Consider the following 17192-nt stretch of genomic DNA (forward strand, 5'->3'; position numbering starts at 1 on the left):
GGGGGGGGGGAAGTCTAACTCCACAGAGCAAAAAACAAACCAAAAATAGAAGTATTAGAGTGAGCAGCAGCCATTAATTAAATTGAGTATACTAGTGACAGATGAGCTCTTCATGCCTAAAACACTCCCAAATATTCAGAATCCACTCAGTTTATGTGAGAAGTTCAGTAATTAAGACAAATAAGCTTTCTTACAACTATCTTTGAGAGATGACTGTTCTTTACTGGAAGCAGAGACATTGCAGGCAGACAGGTAAATCAATGAAACAATGCTCCCATGGTCAGGGACTTTCAGGAACCTGATTATTCTGATAAAGACCAGGTGAGCCACGAACAATATTATTGTCCTTCTGAAAAAAATTAGGTTTTTACCTTTTTTTTTTTAATAATTATCCAAGATAAAATGAAATCTTGTCTAGTTTTACATAAGTTCTGGAGGCTCAGAATCTGCAGTTATTGTGGTCAGCATTTCTTGGTGCAAAAAATTGTGAAAATAATTACATATTTGATATTTCAAATTTCATGTGGTTCTTTTAATGTTTATTTTTATTACATTAACTCACAGGTTGATAAATTCATGTTGCTTGCTAAAATATTAAATTATCAAGAGTTATAAGTGGTGATATACCATGTAAATAACCAAAATGCAAGACTTTCATATATTCATATAGGAAAGATATATTAATATATTTTAATATATTTTCATATCCAACATAATTACATAAAAAAAATTCCTGACAATTTGTCTCCAGATTGTGGAATAACAAAACAGGGAGCAGCAGAAGCTTATGCTGTACTAATGTTAAGAACTGGTAGTACATACCCTTCTACAGTAAACAACTACTTGTGAGTAAAACTCATAGTACTGTGTCTGGATAAGAGGAAGAAAAGGCTTTTGATTTATTCTTTCCAGTACTCTGAATAACCATTCAAAAGGAGCATGTTACAGTATATTATTATACCAGCAATAATTATAATAATTTGCATTCCTATAATATCTTTTTTTGCTGAAGAATCCATAAGTGTCTGTAATTTGCATGCTGCCTGCAGACTTCTTTTCTTTGTGCTTCCAGGCATGACAAAAAAAAAAGGAGAAATATCAACACTGATAAGAATGTAATCACATAGAAACAAGTAAATTCCAGCTCAGGACTAGTCTGACATTGGATTCCATAGGTGCTAAGCAAACATAGGAATGTGTTGCTAACAACGACCAACTGTTTAAATTAAGCTTGGTTATTTTGAGTGAAAAATGTCTGAAAATTAGACAGTTCTCATTTATCCAGGCAAAGAAAACTGCAATGAGCAGCTGGGAATAAAGTAAAATAATAACCTGCTTAGGTTTCACCGCTTTGGAAATTGGTGAACGTCTTATTTGTACTGCCCTAGAACAGAATAGAATCAGTAAAACCTGGAAATTAGGTCAGAAAGAACGAATAATTAGCTAGGTGTTGTACCTTCCATTAAAGAATATTTCTAAGAAGTGGTACAGAAAATTAGATTGTTTATCAAAATTTACCAACATAATTTAAGATAATATGAGCATAACTGCTAAATGTACATTGTTCTTGAAGGTCCTTCTATATGGATCCAACTGCTTAGTGTTTTAAGAAATTACAGTTCAATCATGACATTTCTAAAAAGAATTAAGGTGAAGAGCAAAAAGTTCTTTAGTTTGTGAACCTAATGCCCGGAAGATAAGAGTTTGATTAGGGAATGAAACAAAACGAAAAAAATCCCTCAAAGCAATGGGATATTTAATCTGATGTCTGTCCACTCAAAAAAACAAACAAAAAAAACAACAAGAAAAACCAAACCAACCCAAACACCCCACCATTCAGTATTAAAAGAAAAGCATATTCAGAGTATGTTAGATAAACCAGTCTTTGCTGAAAAGTTACAAGGACTTTTTGAAGACTGGTATAATCAATCACTTCAATAATTTTTCCTCTATCACAGTATTGGTGCTACAGCTCTTCATTTGCATTAGGTTCAAATACACTCTACTCAGACTGAGTAATATATCTTAGTCCTTAAATATTTCAATTAATTTGCAAAACTTAAAAACATGTGTTTCCCTACCATAAGCTGAAATCTTAAACTAAATGCCTGTAACAATATGCATACAGGTAAAGCAATGAAGGCAAAAACTGAAAATCCATAAGAAATAATTGTGGGGGGTTTTTTTGGTTAATCTTAACTGAGTTAACAGATGACATAATAAAACTGTGCTCAGAAAGAGTTCCTTGAGCACTAATCCTGGAGCACACAATAACATATGTTGTACAAGGAAAGAAAAAAGAAGTTGGTTTTTTTTTTCCACCTCCAATTTCTACTTACATTACAGTAGACCAGAAACAATCCCGACTGAAACACAGAGCCAATTTGAATTTGAACCAATGGATTTGTGTTTCTGTCATTTTTCCATAATATGCCAAATTAAAAGCTTTCAGCCACTACCACTGGACTGTGGATCCTATTAAATTTTTATCTGAACTTATGTTTAACTCTCCATTATGAAGACCAAACCTTCCAGAAATATGTAATTATCCTGATATTCAGAAAAGAAATAAAATCATGTCTCTGTTTTTAAGCAACATAACAGGAAATTGCTAGGGGCTTATTTACCATTAGCTTGATTTTTCCCTTCATCCAGGAATACTCTTGATTGGACTATATTCAATCACTCCTTTTCACACAGGCACACTTATAAGCTAATAATTTTAGCAAGTACCTCACTTTGGAGATACAATACCTGTCAGCAATGAATGCTAAGCTTCGAGGAAGAAAGGAGTATGGCGCCTTACCTGGCTATCAGTAGCCTGAAGTTTCTTTATTCCTTGTTCAGAAAGTAATTGCAAAAATCACAACAGCTCAATTCTAGTTCCTATTCTATCCAAATTCTTCCCTAGCTAAAAAATACATAATGCTCCTTCCAGTGGTTTGGTGCTCTCACGTGCAGTGGAGTGCAAGCAGAATGCAACATGCATAGCCACTGCTCTATGGGTTCCAGACCAGGGCACTTCAAATTACAGTACTAGCATAAAATCAGAAAAAATCAGAAATAAGTACCCTGGAAGCAACTTGTCTCATTACTACACAGTGACAATTCAAGCTGCTTCAAAGTTACAGGTAGGGCTTGATGTCACCTGCTGCTGTCACAGAATCATCTAGGTTGGAAAAATACAATCTAGTACAACCTTTAACCTCACACTGACTGTTCTCAAATACACCAGATCCCTCAGCACATCAGCCCGACTCTTAAACACCTCCAGGGATGAGGACTCCACCACTGCCCTGGGCAGCCCCAACACCTAACAACCCCTTCTGGAAAGAAATGCTTCCTAATATCCAGACTAAACCTTCCCTGGTGCAATTTGAGGCCATTCCGTCTTGTCCTATCGCTTGTTACTTGGTTGAAGCTGTAGAGGGCGATGAGGTCTCCCCTCAGCCTCCTCTTCTCCACACTAAACACCCCCAGTTCCCTCAGCCGCTCCCCGTACAACCTGTGCTCCAGACCCTGCACCAGCTCCGTTGCCCTTCTCTGGACACGCTCGAGTCACTCCATGTCCTTTTTGTAGTGAGGGGCCCAAAACTGAACACAGGAATCGAGTTGCGGCCTCACCAGTGCCAGTACAGGGGTAAGATCCCTTCCCTGTCCCTGCTGGCCACGCTAGTGCTGACACAAGCCAGGATGCCATTGGCCTTCTTGGCCCCCTGGGCACACTGCTGGCTCCTGTTCAGCTGGCTGTCAATCAACACCCCAGGTCCCTCTCTGACTGGCAGCTCTCCAGCCACTCCTCCCCAAGCCTGTAGCGCTGCTGGGGGTTGTTGTGGCCCAAGGGCAGCCCCCAGCATTTGGCCTTATGGAAACTCCTGCAGTTGGCCTCAGCCCATGGCTCCAGCCTGTCCAGGTCTCTCTGCAGAGCCTCCCTACCCTCGAGCAGATCAACACTTCCACCCAGCTGGGTGTCATCTGCAAACTGACAGAGTGCACTCGATCCCCTCGTCTAGATCATCAATAAAGATGTTAAACAGGAGTGGCCCCAAAACTGAGCCCTGGGGGACACCACTTGTGACCGGCCGCCAGCTGGATTTAACTCCATTCACCACAACTCTCTGGGCCCGGCCATCCAGACAGGTTTTTACCCAGCAAAGCGTGTGCCCATCCAAGCCATGAGCAGCCAGTTTTGCCAGGAGAATGCTGTGGGAAACGGTGTCAAAGGCCTTACTAAGGTCAAGGTAGACAACATCCACATAGAAGATCAGGTTTGTCAAGCAGGACCTGCTGATAAATGTCAGTAAATGGCTGGGTCATTGCCACCCTCCACCAATCACTGTCCCTGTGCACCAGCCAGCTTCACCCAGCCCTGCAGTAAACAGAGCTGGAAACAGTGCAGAGGAACCAAACCAGCAATACACAAAAATGGCAACAGCTGACTAGAGAAGAAGTAGTGAAATCCTGTTTTGGCAGTCAGAAGAAAAAGACTCTTACTTCTGAAATGCTCAAAACAGTCACATTTTACAAAGCTTTATGTGTTTCCATTTTTTCCTTTGTGCAAATGTAGCTGAAAATGCTTTGAAGATTATTTTTCTTTTAAATATCCTGAAAATAATTTTCAAAGAAAGGCATAGTGATGATCCTTAATGCTTAGAGTATGCATGCACATATTAAAAATATAGGAGTAACTGAACAGAAACTCCTAAAAATGCTATTAACACCAATGTACTTTCACAGGAAATTCTGCTTTAAAACTGACATGTACAATTATATTAAAACTAATGTGTCTACATTCTGAATGAGTCATCACTTCATATTTGTCTCCTTTTTGGTTCTCTATGTAGAGTATTGTTATTTATTCAACCTGGATGGCTTAATTTAAAACTTATTTTCTAAGCACAATTTAAAACTACTTATTCTTGTCACTAATAACAAGAAGACAATGATATAACAAAGACAACCAGCTTAAAAGCCCCATTATATGGATCCATTACCAGCAGTAATCTTCAATTACTTTCATAACTTTTAGAAAACTTGAAAGTCTATTTTTATTTTAATAAGAATGAACATGAAACTTAGGCTTTTAAACATATTTTTTGAGGCATACAATATCACTTGCTTAGTCTTTCATTCATGTGTTGTAGCTTCTTTTTTAATAAATATATATATATATATATATATATATAAACATAGAAACCTTCAGAGACATTTGTGTAAGAGGCTGTTTTCTTGCAACCAGCATCCAGATTAATAAACTGAGAAAAAGAGGGAATACATTTTCTTGAGAAGTAACAGTAGCACAAAACTGAATTCTGACACTGCCACTGGATCCATCTCTGTATCTCGAGGGGCTGGATGTACTGCCACTTACTTAGCATATGTTTGTAGAAGCACCAAGTTAGTGTTGCAGTATTGCAAATATATGCAAATTTAGAAAGACTGTTTATGTACTTGACTTATCTATTTTAGTAGCCAAAAATATTTTAAAATAACTTATTTGTATAAATTACATATTTATTAATTTCTGTTGACACAGTAGGATATGCAATGAATAACCTATTTACAGCCTAGTCCAACCACAATAAATTCAATATTTTAGTTTAAGCTATAGAGAGTTCATTGTACATTCTCTATATCCAAACTATGGGTATGAGAAAACCAAAATACGAATTTTATAGGTCTAGTTCTGTGCAGCTGAAATTTAAATATTTGAAACAAGAAAAAATGTATACAGACACCAATAATAATGGTAAAACAACTGTAAGGTTCCTTATAGTTATAACTGGCAGAAAGTGGTTTTCAATTTGTCAGGTATCTGCCAAGAATAAAGTCCTCTTTGTCATTTTAAAAACAGATAAAGACTCTTCCCAGTACATGGAGCCTAATAAAGTAAATCATAATTTATATTGGTCAGATGGCTATGCTAATTTTTTAATTGGAATTGAACAATAATTCCTATTAGTGAAATAAATGCACCAAGATTTCATTATTAAAAAAAAAAACATTTTGTCACAGAAAAGCAAGCAAACTTAGGACACACCTGGGTGATGGTTTATAATCTAAGGGTATCCCCCTTCCTCTGATTACTAAACTTCTATTGATTTTTGCTTATGCTAAGCTTTGTTCTGTCTAGTTCTGGTGTACCAGCTTCAAGCTGGCCTCACTACCTGCTCTCGATGTCCAGAGTCTCAGTAGCACATTGCCCATCAGTGTACCTCAATCCCTTCCTGCTCTCCTGGAGGATGCACACAGCATGACCAGAGTTCTTGGACTCCACTCAAATATCAAAATGTAATAAAGTTAAATAAGCAGACTAGAAATTTGCATTCATACAGGGTTTTGAATGCTCCCTAGATTCAAGTTCTTTAAGGCCAAACTTGATATGGATACAAGAGTTGCCTTAGAATCAGGCAACAAACAAACAAATTAAAAACCAAAACCAACCCACAAGTTCTTTTTTAGAGGAAAAAAAAAAATGGTCTGAGCCAGTTTAATTAAAACCAAATCTTTTCTCTTTCACTTAACAACAGAATTTCTATGGGATGTAGTACACAAAAAGTTGCTCTAGACAGAAAGAAATGTTTTAGTATTAAATATTTACCCAAATTTACAGTGTCACTTGGCTGAAGTAACTGGCAGGCAGGGCAGGATTAAAACTCAGTACTATAGAGAAAGAAAAGGAAATTTGATAAGAGTCACTTAATAGAATAGGACTGTAAGATAATATCTCTCTATGATCGCTATCCTCCTGATATAGAATAAATTGAAAAATTAACTTTTAGTTTATGGCATCTGAAAGGGATTTCTGGTGAAATATGTAATATATAACTGACATCTATACCTTTTAAACTATTTTAGAACATGCATTTTAACTCTGGATTATTTTTATTTGAACCTTTAGCAAAATTTAAGTAAAATTTTATGTTCAAAGTAATTTTGAAGCAGAAAAATCAAATAAAAAGAACTTGCATGAGGTGCAAGATCCCAGTTTCTAAAATTCTTCATGGCATATCTGTACCTTATTAATCATCAAGGACTATATGAAGTTATTATTTCCTATCTTTGTCTCACTAGTAGATATACCACGACTGCTCACTTGTCAAATTTGCCCACTTACATTACTGGACAATCTTCTGTGACATCTGTATGTCATGAAAGCTATCCTCATTCAGATGAGATCTTCAGCCACACATAAATCAGGCTACCTACTGGGCACTTGATGTGAACTGAAACAGGTGTCATACAGCAAGGTATTCTCACTTTGCCATATACTTGTCACATCTACCCTTTACCTTCAGTCTTATACTTAAGCTTGTGAGGTTTTCTAGGCTGGGACCTTTTTTTTTTTTTTTTTTTTTTTTTTTGTCTTGCACAAGAACTCACCTAATGAGGCTTCAGCTTCTAGATTTTGCTTTAGTTCATATCATATATTACAAGCAACTTTAGATGAAACTAACACAACTGTAACAAACTCATAAAACAAGCTCAGACCATGGAACAGATTCCAATAAAAGAGACAACAGAAAAGCAACTCTGCCAGGAACTGCTTTGTCTCCAGAACGTCTGCCTCAAAATAAAAAGGTATTTCAACAGGTCAGCAATTAGGGGAAAAGCAGATGGAAACTTTCATCTACATGTATCAAAACAAAACAGCATGCACAAGCACACAGCCTCATAGCTTTCCTGAAGAAAATACATGAATTGAAACATGAGAAGAAAAGAGGACCAAGATGACTGGCCACAAATGAATGTTTTCTTTTTCCTCTTAAAGAGTAAGAACATAACTGAAGCATGATCACAAACATCAATGGAGCACTGCTTTCTTGAGATCGATTTGAACAGGAAACACCTTTGTTAGTTTGGCACAACCAATGCAAATCAACTCTGATATCTCCAAAGGACATGGTCTTAATTATAAGATTTAGCTAAAGCCACATGATTCAGTTGCAAAGATTTCAATAATTCTTAGACTGTTCACCTGCTTGAGACTAACAATCTTCTCCTGCTCACTCACCTGGGAAGTTGCACCCACCATGTACATATAAACAGCACGCAATTGTGGACATAGAAACTCCTGCTTACTCTTTAAGTTGCAAAACCCAAAACACTTGTGATTATTAAACCTGAGTTTAGAGTTGTTACGTGACAATGCCAGGATTACACTCACAATAGCCAAAAGCTTTCAAAGCCAAATCAGAGACTTTAGGAGTTCTCTGTGGCTGTTTCGTCAAGCTTTTTCTTTTTATGTGGCTTGGAAGACCTCCTGACCAATTATCAAATTATATTATCAACTGCCAATCTGCAAAACCTCTTGAGACTTCTATGTAACTCCAAGTTACATCCAGGCAATACATCTTGATTCACTTCCCCCTAGACTAAGAAAAGGCTCAGACCTGTACTTACAGAATTAACTTTTTGTCTACCAAACATTTGGGTTAGTAAGGTAATACTGAAAATGTTGTGCTTCCACATACATTTGCACACAAAGCAGAAGGCTGCTTCTAATTGTTTAGTTTTGTCTCTTTTTAAAAGGAAGAGAGGGACCAGAATGCCTTTCAAGAATGCTTTTTGTCCAAGTTGTCCACTGCCATAGGAGAAACAAGGTCTCTGCTGACACAATGGTAATGTTGCTAACATCAAGACAACAATGTTGTCATTAAGTAGGAAAAAAATATAATTTATGATTTCAGAGAAGTATTCTCGATACTGCACTTGGGGAAAAAAAATAGAGTAAATATATGAATAGCCATACTTATTCAGAATAAATGTCCATCTAAACCTGGATGCTGCAGCATCCATAAGCAGCTGAGGAAAGGCTGTATGATACTTCCACTAAAGTATCTTCCTATCTCTAAATGTTTTTGCTCATGTTATTCCCTGAACCTGATGTGAACTCTTTAAGTCTTCTAAATACTTATGCAGGCTTCCCTTAACACACAAATGTTTCACATCCACATCCTTTTCAAGGAGTTCCACAGGTCCGTTCTCAGTTTCCTGAGAACCACCCCCTTTTCTTTTGAGCTGATCTCCTATTAGGTCCACTCAGTTGGAAGGGATGGTAAACAGCCTATATCTACCAACTACCTTGATGCTGCTGTCAACCTCTAGAATTTAGAGGCTGCATCTTTTTCAGGCTGAAGAAGTCTAAACTACTCATTCATCATGCAGATGCTGTGTAATCAATCACCCCTGCTGCCTTTATTGAACACACTCTAGTTTGATGATGCCTGTTTTTGATATGAAGGAAAAGAAATGTACTCGTTACTCAAAAGTGTGGATAAACCATGCATTTACATGTTGTCCCAGTTATGCCTTCCATTTTGGTCAACAAGAAGTGAGAGGAAAAACAAAGGCTTAAAGAATTCAAAGCATATGGATCAGGTTAGATGTAGAAATAAAGCCACAGATCCCAGCTTTCAGGTTAGCACTATAAACGCTACAGTAAACAAACAAGACACCCCCCCCCCCTCTCCCTTCCCTTTGCCTTGGTTTCTACTGTTTTCATAATTCTTGAAAACACTCATGCAATAGTTCCTGAATTTTTCTTGGAGAGAGAGCAAAAGAGCTTTCCTCCTTCTCAAGGGAAGTGTAAACGCTTGACAGACAAAACATTCACATAATCATGATACTTTTTTTTTTTTATTGAAGCACATGGTTTTGGAGCAAAGGACTCTAAGCCCACAGGAAATTCACCTGTCTACTGAAAAAAAAAAAATCAAATCATGTTATAACAGCTTGGTCAACGTGGCTTTCTTTCAATAAGCTGTGAATTTTGCTTTCCTAATAGGAGTCTTTGCTGCCCAGAGGAAGTCTCATCAGTAAGGAAAGTGCACACATAGATAACACAGGATCCAACCACTCAAGTTTAACGAGTCAAAATGGAAAAGAAATGCCATATACCATCTACCTTCTTATTACTGGCTTCTAAATCTACTACAGACCACTGGCGGCAATTTATTCCAGTTTACTATAAAAGAACAGCTTATCAAAGACTTTTCATAATATACACATGGACTAGTGACTTTCTGGTTGAGCTAAATCAAAATGCAGATCCTTACAGAAGGACCACAGAAGGGAGTTTCTTGTGATCTCGGATTCCTGTGGCATCTGTTTGAACCTACTGGGCTGAGTGATTTGTATATAAGCTTACTGAACAACTTGTATTTAAAGACTGGTGAAACAGTTGGACCCTTTCAACCAACCCATTAGTTTCTGGCACACACTGAACAGGAGTGTGCACCTCACAATGAGTAACACACATGTATTTATGGGATCAGCAATCAGCTGATTATTCCAGGAATGTATTCCACAGAGTCATGTTAATAAATATTATTATGCAACTCATTTTGAAGTTTCACAGGGGCTGTAGAGAATTAACAAAATATCAGTCTATTGTCTGAAAGCAGGGAACAAACTAATACCAGTTGCTAACGCTTGTAAGAACAAAATATATGCCACTTCAGTCAGGCTAGTGAAGGAGTCCAAAATCAATATAGTGTCATTTCTGTGATTCCCAAACAATGCATTGTGTTTATCTATAAAGGACAGCTTTAAACCAAAATTCAAGACAAGCACACTATCATATGGAATAGGAATAGGTTTAGAAAAACTAGCTGTCAGCAGTATTTAAAATTCTGCCAGTAGTCAAAAGTAGGACCACAAAGCATGCAAATTACTACAGGCCCATTTAAAGAACTACCCTGGCTCTAGAAGCAATTTTAACAGACAAGAAAAAAAGGATTATGTATAGACAAGTGTTTAAATATAAGACAAATGAAAACAGAAGGCTAAATTATTGTTCTCATTCATAGGCAACCCATGGCAGACCCAAGAATGGAAGCTAAAATTTTTCTTTTTCCTCCAGGCTTTTGCTCTAATGAGGTATAATTCTTTAAAATTTGTTTTATGAATTGCACCAAATTTCAGTACCCAATATATCATATAGAAGTGGCTTATTAAACTGAAACACCTTGAGAGCTAGCATACTCTCATGATTTCCAGTAAGTTTCAGTATATTTCTTGCATTTAAATATACAATAATCATTACATTGTAAAATACTATGGACTTCAGCTTACCATATTTAATGAAACACACACACACATATTCCACACTAAAATTCTTGTTATAAGTAAAAAAGGAACTGCCTATATTATTAAAGTTCACTGAATGCTGTTTCCCATTACTTACAATATTACTAAACTAACTGTTCTGGCTGAAAGTTTCCAGACTAATTTTCTGCCTCAGACTGATTTTTTGTTTTAGTTAAATTGAATAGAAGATACAAGGTTTCAGCCAAAACAGGCTAATCGTTACTAAGAACTAGAGCATAAGAATATGAGATACACTCTTCTTTTTTAAGAACAGTTTACTAACCTTTTTCCAATAAAGGGAGAATGTTCTTATGCTTGAGAGTAGCAATTCCAACACAGAAAGAAACCATCTCTTTACACTGGTCTCTTATTCATCCTCTGAATATTCACCAGATTTGTCCATTTGAAAATTCACAGTTAACATGAGCTCAGAAGAGATCTGTTTCATTTTACCAAATCAGTTCCCTCTCCACTAGATATTTTCCAGGTGATGGCAAACAAATATGCTGCTGCTGATGGACTAAACTTTATTCACCTCACCTGAAACTCTGGATCTTTGGCAACCACTTTGTTGCACCTCAGAGCCTGATTTGATTGCTGAGTTAAACCTGATGTAAGTAGAGACGAATGAAAACTGAGATAAAGGCAGAAATTGAGATTAAAGAGGAAAACAACACCTGGATGTTAGGATGTAAACTTAGAAACTAATTGATAAGGCCAGGAGTGGTTCGGTAAAGAGACTCTGATTGAGACAGAGAAGACTGGGAATATTAACTAGATAAATAAACTGAGGCATGGTAGTAATTCCCATGTATTCATGTTCAGTAAATATTAATTTAGACAGTAACAGGTTTCAGAATAAGCAGGAATAAGCAAGGAAGTAGAAAATCTATTTTAAAACAAAACAGCAAAGTCTTTAATAGTTTAGGCTATCAAAAAGCTATTTTAAGGGATATGTCTAAATACTGTGCTATTAAGAGCTATTGAAGCTATAAGACAAACTGATATGGGAGTGTATATACCATCTACAAAAGAATGTGGGCTATAAATTATTCAGTACTAAATGTTGGAAAGAAAAAATTCTGGAACAGCCTTTTCCAAATGGATTAGGTAGAATAAAAAGCAATGTATGTTTAATGTGAGGTTTTGGTAACTGTAGACTGGCATAAGTAACTCTGAAAGGTATACCATTTTCTAGGAGAAAAAGAAAAAAGTGAGGCATATCAGAATGCACAGGAGTAACACTGAAAAATGGCAGAAGAGGTGACAGGTAGAGGTGGAGTGGTTAGTGACTTGGTCTAACTGGCATGGCAGAGTCACTTGTATGCTACTAATTACAATTTGAAAAGGTGTGTTTACTTTATGAAGCCATAGAACAGCGACAGAAATAAGTGAAGAGCAAGGTGGATGCTTATAACCTCTGGAGAAAGGCCTGTAGCATGCAGAGACAGAAGGGTTTTTAAGCAGGTACTCTGACAAGAGAAAGTCTGGATTATGCTGGCCATAGAGCTGTGCACGTGCCTCCAGAATTAAGACATCTGTCTCAGACCCAGGACAACTCTGCTGAAGAGAAAAATGTCAACAGCAGTTGCTGAAACACTCAAGTGAAGTGGATCTGACTGATGCTCATAAAATGCAAAGTCTAGCACTGAATTATAATGAAAATAAAAATGTCAAGTAGTAAAAGTATACATTAAAGTATAAATCTTCCAAATGTCTCAGAAGTCAAGCATCCCTTTGTTGAGATAGTTAAAGGTTCATTTTCTAATTGCCCAGTGAAAAAAGAGCATCTTCTAGAGAGGTTAGTGCTTTTTGTTGATGCTAAAATTCATTTAAAAATATAGTTTAATCTTTCCAGTTCCATTCTTCTCATTATACATCTAGTCTTACTCCATTGCATAAGTGGCTCCCAGTGTTCATCTCTTATGTACATGTGCATAGATATAGACATGTATATATATTTGTTTTACCTCTAAAAACTGGAAATGACTCCAATTTGAAACAAATGAAATTGGTTTTGTTCCAGAACTATGATAGGAAAGATCTTAAGCCTAGCAGCTATTTATTTAAGTAGCAGCTTTATCTGCTGAATGGATGAAGGAAATAGGAGTGGTTAATAAGTGAGTAAATGTGAACTCTGTCCTGAAATACATGAATGAATACCATTGCAGCTTTTAATTATCACAAAACCCTAGAGCATATCTCAGCTAAACTCTTTTTGTCTTTCAGAGTATTCACATTCAGACCAGTTCAATGAAATCAAGAGCATGCAGTACCATACCATGTTTTACCCCAGTCCTTTGTGCTACGTGTCATTTATTAATACCAAAGAGCTTAAAATGCAGTTGATAATTTACAATACATAAAACCATAGAGTTGTCTCCTCTAACAATCATTTTAAATCTATTCTGTGCAAATAAGAAAATCATTTCACTTACAGAACGACCCCAGCCATCAAGATATCAGTAATGCAGAACAAGACAGACTTTTGATGCAAACTTTGAAGAGGTAGCCAGGGTTGTTGCACAACAAGTGGGAGAAAACATGGAACTGCAAAATGGTGCAGGAAAAGCAGACAATGAGCAATGAGCTGAAGGAGTAGAGGAGCCTAAGGAATGGAGGACAGGAGGTAGGAGCCAGGGACAGCAGAGATGCAGGCAAAGAAATAACTGTGAAGAACCTTCAGGATGGGGACAAGTAACTCGTGTTTAGTGAAAGAACATAGATGCAACCAGGGAAGGGCTGCAAGTGAGCTGTGAAAATGTGACAGTGGGAATAGACTAGTGAAATGTAACCTTCTGCCAAGGGTACTTGGAAGGAAAAAGATTCAGAATTACATATCTATGTTTCCTTTTTAAATTACCAGCACTGTTGGTTCATAACCCCACCCAGCCTACAGGAAATACTACACAGCTTTCCTTGATAATGCAAACAGAGCTCAGAAGCTCTGCATGTATACCTACATTATTATTAAGGGGAAAGGATCACAGCATTGATTTGGAAAAATACATATATGGATCAACTGTATGTTTGTACAAACATTAAGTAAAACTTCCCCTTTTTTCAGCCCAGGAACTCTTGCTAGCTATCCTGGGTGGCTTGTCCAAAGTTAACCATTGTTTCCATGGCCCCTGATACTGCCTTCCTTCTCTGCTGCACTTCCTTCATGGTTTGATGACAGGTGTTAGTGAAGTTCCCTATTTGGGCACAAATGCCCACTTGCAACTTCTAACAATGTTGCTCTGTCCCGATTTGAGCTGCTACATGGCACTCACTCTTGATGTCATATCTCAACAATGTGTCACCAGCCTGCTACCCCTGTGCTCCCCTGGTTCAGCCCCAGTGGAATGCCACCTGCCCCAGCTATTGTCTCAGCTGGACAGTGGGTATTGCCAGTGCAAAGGTATGTTGCACACAGTTGCTTTTTCCAGCACATTAAAAGGCAATAGTCAGGTTTGTTGTATGACTAAAGTGTATTCAGCGCAACATACCCTGCCTGTGGTGTGGCAGTGGCCACTTTTTGGGTCCATCTGTGGTGGTAGCAATGACCTAGAATGCCTGAAATGGCCCTTCTCCTTCTGGTCTTGTTTTTTACTACACAGGAGCACCCTCGCTGTCTTCTATGGTCCTAAAAAGAGAGAAATGTCTTCTTGGGTATTCTCTCTAAGGGAACTTGCTCTGAGACTTTCTCAGCACAAATTCTGGACAGAATAATTTGTTCTTCCTTTGTTTAATTTTTGGAAGCCTTTCTCCGGGGGAATTTCTTTGTCAAATATTATTTTTCTTCTGGTAGAGGCAGGCTGTCTTGTAATAAAAATTTATGCTACAGAATATTTTTTAAAACATTCAAAATTAAAAACAAACAAAGAAAAAAACAAAATGCCATGCACTTCGCTGTTAGCACAAGTAAAAGTCCCACAGCCTCACAGTTATGATTTGGCCATCAGATTTATGTGCAGTATGAGATCCATAAGGAGAAAAAAAAAAAACACAATATCTTTCTTATTTCCCACAAATCTTTAAAGACTGTACTAATCCTATAGGCCATCATGATTATTCATAGATGCCTGTAGTCTGAGAAGAGTTGTTTTCTGTCTTTGCTGCATTTTTTAATATTTACTTTTAGTCAGGCAGGAGGAACTATGGTAGTTTACATCCTATCTAATCAGGTACCTCTTTCTGCAGCTACAGCAAGTACTTAGACAGTGTAGTGCCTGAAAGCTTCTTTTCATTCTTACATTTGTAATCATTAGCAATTAGCATCAGTAAGTCATTAGCAATCCAGTCAATATTCACATCAATTTTTGACGTTTGGTCGGGATTAGATGGCAACTTGAGCTTCTTTGTATACACATTTTATTGTTTCAGATTATTGTGTCCCATGACCCATCCAAGCTCTTCAACAGTATTACTGATGCACAGGGGGCTGTTCTGATTAATGTATTCAATGGATCTTCATGGATCCTGCATGAAAACTGGCTAGCGAACCATACAGCAGACAGAAGTTTGGGTCTGATTACAACTCATATGGGTAGCCAGTTTTCAAGAGAAAGCTAAGTCTAAACCCCAGAACTAAACAAGATCAGGCTTTCAGGAATTTCAGATTTGACCAGTTGCACAGTCCGCCAGAATCATCAGAAAGGATGCTGAGCTTTGCTTGCATTCTCCCCTTTCACTCTAGAAAGGTTTCTCAGCATTTAAATGCCAGATAAGAATTTAACCAGAAGCAGCACAGGCAAAGAGAACCTGCAGGTGTAGCTACAAAGACCTCCAGTGTGAAAGCTGAATTACAATCTGTAATAATGAACCATTGCTTAATAAACAGCTTATGGAAGGTATCAGACAGAGGTAGACCAGAACTACTCTGACTATTGGCAATTTCACAGCACACTAAATGTTAAGTCAAAGAAAACACAACAATGTTATCTACAACACACAAGGAGCATGAACTTATATGAATAATGGCAAATAGACTATATAAATAATCTTAAGAAGATGTTATTAAAAGCCAATGCTTCTAAGCAGCCAATGAAAAGTGAGATACACTGTTATTTACCATTTCCTTTCAATTGGACTATAATGGAAACTACTTATTTCCCTACTCTTTCCCTCGACATTAATGAAAGAGGTTTCACCAGGGCAAAATAGCTTACTAATTATGCTGGTAGCCACAGCAAGGTGTTCATTGCATAGTTGAACCCACACATCTGATTGCTAAAAGGCACTACCTGCCCTATAACCCAATATGAATGACAAGAGAAAATGAGCAGGAAGTTGCCCAAAACTTCCACTCCAGGCTGCTGGAAGGAGCAGCAGTTCCCGTTTTGTGATGAGGTTTTCTTGGGTGCTCTACCTTCCCTAAATTCTTTGAAAAGCATTATTCTGATTTAAACATCTTATTTGTCCTCATTCTTGTCTTCTTGCTATTAGAGGCAATTCTTAGCATCTCCCCCCTCATCATATCTCCCCAAGGAGAAAAGTATGCATCATAGGAGTCAGGTAGAGTTCGGACCCCGTGATGTTAGATACTGTAAAAAAAAGAAAGAGTTAGAGGTAGAGATATTTTTGTTCTAAAGCTGCAGAATTCTATAACATTTTCTCCAACAGCCATAGCAAGAGAAGACATTCAATCCTTTGCACTGTTTCTGGAAAACAACAATGAAGAAAGACAAACTGTTCCCCATTTTCCCCTGGTTTTTATGTCCTTTCTATGAAACTTGGCTTTCCAGGGTTCAAGGTCACATTTACGTAAGATATAAAACCCTGGCATTAATTACCATTTCATATGTAACTGTCAGTACCATTGACTGGACAAAAACAGATGTACAAGTCCCAAGAGAAAAGAGAATGCTTCCAGGAACTGGAAACAATTCTCATTAAAAGTATTTGGAAGACTAGGTCTGTTCATTGTCTTTCATCCTCTAGAGCAAATATAATGAGCATTACTCTTTTCTTACAATGACACAAACAAATATGAACTGACTGACATTAGTAGAGCTACTTCTTGTGCAAGATTCAAATCAAATCCAGTCTATGCTCTTGACGTATACTAAAATTTTCCTTATTTTATACTAGGACATAGCTACAGGATATCACCTATA

Source organism: Athene cunicularia (genome assembly GCF_003259725.1).
Source record: "Athene cunicularia isolate RWA chromosome 1 unlocalized genomic scaffold, athCun1 chr1_part2, whole genome shotgun sequence".
NCBI classification, from domain to species: domain Eukaryota; kingdom Metazoa; phylum Chordata; class Aves; order Strigiformes; family Strigidae; genus Athene; species Athene cunicularia.